This window comes from Cicer arietinum, chromosome 4 (assembly GCF_000331145.2).
Source record: "Cicer arietinum cultivar CDC Frontier isolate Library 1 chromosome 4, Cicar.CDCFrontier_v2.0, whole genome shotgun sequence".
Classification (NCBI taxonomy): domain Eukaryota; kingdom Viridiplantae; phylum Streptophyta; class Magnoliopsida; order Fabales; family Fabaceae; genus Cicer; species Cicer arietinum.
Genome location: NC_021163.2, coordinates 57,122,807 through 57,128,322, shown reverse-complemented (window position 1 = coordinate 57,128,322; position 5,516 = coordinate 57,122,807).

Below are 5,516 nucleotides of genomic sequence, written 5' to 3'. Positions count from 1 at the left end.
CACTACATATATTCTTGATTAGTTCATTAATATTCAAGATTTACAGTCAGAAATATAATTATTTTTTTATTTAACAAAAAATAAATTAAAAGCCTCTAATTTAATATAGGTCATCGTAATAAATAATGGGAAACTATTCAAAACAATAATAAAGAAACCAATGTTTTGTCATGGCGGACCTTTAGCATGTCAAACACGTTTAGCAAAATAAAAAGTATATGACTTAGTTAACTAATAATTGTACAATTTATTACAAAGGTTGTAAAAGTATGTTTTAAGGATTATTTTTCTTTTCTAATGTAAGAATATTTAAATTATAACTTGATCAATGTTATAATCGGAAAAATAATCGATTATAAAATTTACAACATAATCAATTAACAAGTTTAAAATGCACAAGTGACCCTTAAGATTTACAAAATTTAGTTGAAAATAATTGTTTTAATTTTCTTTTGTTTGTTTCTCACGACTGAAGTAATAAGATGTAGAGATATAGTCTATAGATAATTGGCTGGGATTTCTTCGTTACTTTTGTTGACTTGGCCCATCTTTAGCATAAGTCTTCTTTTAGTATTAAGATTTTTTGTCTTTTATTTGGAAAATAAAATAATCAAGGGAGAATTTTTTAGGGGATGAAATTAAATGCATTATAAATAAGTGGTTGTGGATACATCATCGATGTAAATTTGGGTCATTTCTTTCCATCATTAATTAAATTCATTGTCCACACATTCACGGTAGACAATTTTAAAAATATGGTTTCTATTACTTATACACTACAAATCAATCCCGACCATACTTGAGAAATTAAAGTCCAATAAAGTATTTTTTAGGATGAACTAGTATCTCATCTCAATAGAATATCAACTCTAAATAAAGTACAATTAATGCACAAATAATAAAAATAAAAATAAAAATAATAATAATAATATTAATAATAATAATAATAATAATAATAATGCTAATATGTGCCACACATGTTAATATACTAAAAATATAAATATTTTTTTGAAAATTGTGCTTTTCTATTTTTAAATAATATTCATAGAATATTTAACGTATACCTTTAAGAGTAAAGACACATATTAGCATGACCTATAATAATAATTAACGTATAAATATTATTAGTAAAATTTTATCGTATACGATAAAAGTAAAGACACACGTTAATATGATTCATAACATGTACTTTTAGATTTTTTTTTTCTAATATTTGATTGTTTATAATTTTTTATGGATCCTTATTTCATATTTTAATCTTGATTTAAATTATATTGGACTGCGTCAAAAAATAAAAACAGCTTTGGACTAGAAACAAATATAAAAAGTAAATTTATAAAATAAATATAAATTGATTCAAATGGTTCAGAGTGGATATATGTTGAAGCAAATATCTTGAGATAAAATTTATCTTTTCAATTCTTTTTTTGGAACAATTAGTGTTACTTTTTAAAAGTAAAATTTATTCATGTGAGTAAAAGAATATACTCAAAACCCGTTACCAATTGAAGTCATTTTTCTTAGATCACTTGTCATTTTACAATGCTAACTAATACAATAAAATTGATGGTAGATTCGATGGTGAAGTAGCTAAGTTTTTGTACACACAAAATAGAAATTGTTACAGAGAAATAATACATACAAGAAACAAAGAACCTTCCATGATGGAAACAAAATCATAAGGCCAACAATCCAAACAGAACACATCTAGACACAATCCCGGTAGCTAAGAGACTATGGTTTATTAACTTATTATTTTTCTTACTAATGAATATCTCATTCCTCCACCAACCTAATTGGGTCAAGTGGATTTGAGCCTTTAAATCACATTTTTTGTTTGCAACACTAATATTTAAATTATATTAAAATACACACCTACATCGTGTATTTAGGATTCCTGAAATTAAACAATTTAAAATACAAAGCATTTGATATCTATTGTAGAAAAATCACATACACATCTAAGATCTTATATGAAAACACATACTACTAATAAAAGGATAAAAAGTACACAACAATTAACATGATTCGACATATTTTGTTTATGTCTATGTAAACATCTCATTAATTATATTTACTATCTCAAATAAGATTACAATGATTTGTTATCCACCTACCACTCTACAAACTCTTTCATTTTAAGAGTTACCATAAATGATAACACTCACACTAAAAAAAAAATACTCTCTCAAGTGTTCTCTCTGTCACACTTGTCATTTGGATAAGATAATAAAACACCGACAAAATTGTCTATTAATTTATAGGAGAAAAATATGTCTTCTTCCAAATAAATATTAAAGAAGGTCAATTAATATCTATAATTTCAATGACCTCTAAGAACTCTCAATTTATTTTTCAAAACTAAATTTAGATGTTCCAATAATCAAATTCTAAAACCTTATAATATATATATATTTTTTCATATATTAAAATTTTACATTATAAAATTTGAAACGAGTCTATTATTTTTTTACAAAAAAATGGGAAAAAAAAAACTTCCATATTGCATGTAGTTGTTGATATCTTGAAATCTCCTTCGGACAAATCATTATCGACACAATTGCCTTTCATTTGTTAGGCTTAAAATTAAGTTACTGTTCACAAGACATTATCATTCAAACTTAAGGCTAATGTTGGACTAATGATCTAACGTTATCAATTAAACTCTGACTACATTTTTTGAAAAAACTCATAGATGAAATAGAAGCATCATGCAAAATACTAAATAGTTGTGAAGCAACTTTGATAAATAGGGATTCAACAAGAAAACAAAAGAACCGCATATAATACTCTTATTTGAATTTAGCCAAGAAATAAATATTCTTATTTGAAAAAGAATTTGTGAGATAAACAATTTGTCAATAATGTACAAAACACAAATGAAAGAGTAATAAATTGTACTAGGATATATAGAAATTAATAAAAGAAATAAAGAATCAAACACTTATACTATAAATATATTTCAGATTTATTTCATTAAAAATCAAAACTAAGTATGAAATGACACTTTTTAATTGATCTTTGCATCAATGACCTACTCACAATATTACATTCGATGCTAATCGTGACAAGCCATTGACAATAAATATCTATACGATACAATTAATAAAATTTAATCTATTTCTTGAATCACTTCCAACTCCAAGTTCATAACAATATTAGAAGATGTATTTGTTGAAGTTGTAGGTCCAAAAGGATTGGAAGGAACTTTTAACTTGGCTACATCTCCTTGCAGCATTTGCAATACAATTTTCATGGAAGGACGGTGTATAGGTTTATCATAAGTCTTCTTCTAGTAATAAGAATTTTTGTCATTTACAAAAAAACAAATATTAATCGTTCATTTAATTTAATTTGAAGTAACGATTTAAATTTTTTTTTTCTTCTAATTTGATCATTTATTTAATTTTAAGTAATAATTTTAGTCATTTATGTCTTAAAATGTCAATAATGTTAATTTTTTTTACATAAATCTTTAAAATTTATCATCTTCAAACAAAACTCAAAAAATTAGTAATCATCTTCAACAAAATCTATATTTTTATCAAATTAATAACTTAAATCTTCAAATAAACTTATATTTTTATCTCCAACAAAAATAACAACATCAAATAAAGAACTCGCATTTTAAAATTTAGATTAGGGATTTGATTTGGAGAAGGATAGAAAGAAGATGATATTGTTTTAGTGATTTGAAGATCAAATCTTAAAGTGTGAGTTTTTTATTTAATAGATTTGATATTGTTAGAGATGAAGATATGAGTTTATTTGAAGATTTGAATCATGGATTTGATGAATATATAAATTTTCTTGAAATTGATAATGAATTTATGGTGTTGTGTTTGAAAATGATGAGGGATCTTCGGAGTTTCTATAAAAAATGATAATATTGTTAACGTTTTAAAACAGAAAAGATCAAATCAATACTTAAAATTAAATAAATAATAAAATCAGAAAATAAAAGATAAATAATTGAATTATTACCTAAAATTAAATTAAAGAACCGTAAAAAATGTTTTGTCTTTAGAAAACAAAAGATCACTAGTTGTTATGGATGCAAATTTAGTTGATTTCCTTCGACATAAATCTCATTATCAACATCTTCACATATAGATAGTTTTAAAAGATTGGTCACAAATGCTTATAAACCACAAATCAATCTTAGACAATAATCACTACTAGAATTCTGCTTTTTTCCTGCGGATTTTCCTGCGGATTTAAGCAAATATTCCGCAGGAAAGCATGTTACCTGCGGATTTCCCGGCGGAACGTTATCCCCATGTAAAACCTTCGTGGATAATTGTTACCTGAGGATTTCACTATCCGCAGGTAAATTACCTGCGGCTAAACCCGCAGGAAAATTGAATAAAATCCGCAGCAAAGTTTAAGAAAACTTTAGACATTTTTTTACCATTTTTCATGCAAAAATATTTGCAGCACAGTTCCTACAAATATATTTCGTATAAAAAGCTGCAGGTATATGCATTGCACCAACCATATGTTTTGCATTAAAATCCGCAGGTAATTTCGTATAAAAATAATTTTCAAAAAGGAATCCGCATGCTTAAATTTCCACATTAAACGAATTTGTCAGATTTATTTATATAAAAATTTTAATTAAAAATATATGAAAATATTATTGTAAATACATTTTTAAAATATTTAATATTAATCTTCAATTGAAATACTATTGCAATAATCCAAAACAAAATTTATATCATGTTTTCAAATCAAAACTAAATATTTATTAAAGCATGATCCAACTATTGTGATAATTCTAAACAAAATTTATATAATGTGCATAAATCATATTGTGATAATTCTAAACAAAATTTATATCATGTTCACAAATCATAACTAAGTATTAATTAAAACATGATCCAAAAAAAAAAACTAAGTACAATCAAGTACATGATACAACCAATTTAACAAAATAGAAACAAATACTACTCAATATGATTACTACCAACATCCTAGCTGCGACATTCTCTCTCCCATCCAAGTAGGCTTATTTTCCAAATCTTTACGCGCATCTTGCATTAGTTGCGACATCTTAGCTGCACTCCGTTTTTCAAAGTTGCGTCGCACCATGTCGTTCAAAGTTAGGGGCCATGTAAACCTTTTCTGTAATGGAAAAAACAAAAATAATGGGAGAAGATAAACAAAATAGATGAACAAAACATAAACAATATCTTACACAAATCAGTCTAGGAATCAGGCTAGTTGAGAAATTAAAAACCATACAATACATAAGCTAACTAATTAATTAACCAAACAAATTACAGCATAAGCTAACTAATTAATTAACCAAACAAATTACAGCATAAGCTAACTAATTAATTAACCAAACAAATTACAGCATAAGCTAACTAATTAATTAACCAAACAAATTACAGCATAAGCTAACTAATTAATTAACCAAACAAATTACAGCATAAGCTAACTAATTAATTAACCAAACAAATTACAGCATAAGCTAACTAATTAATTAACCAAACAAATTACAGCATATATGG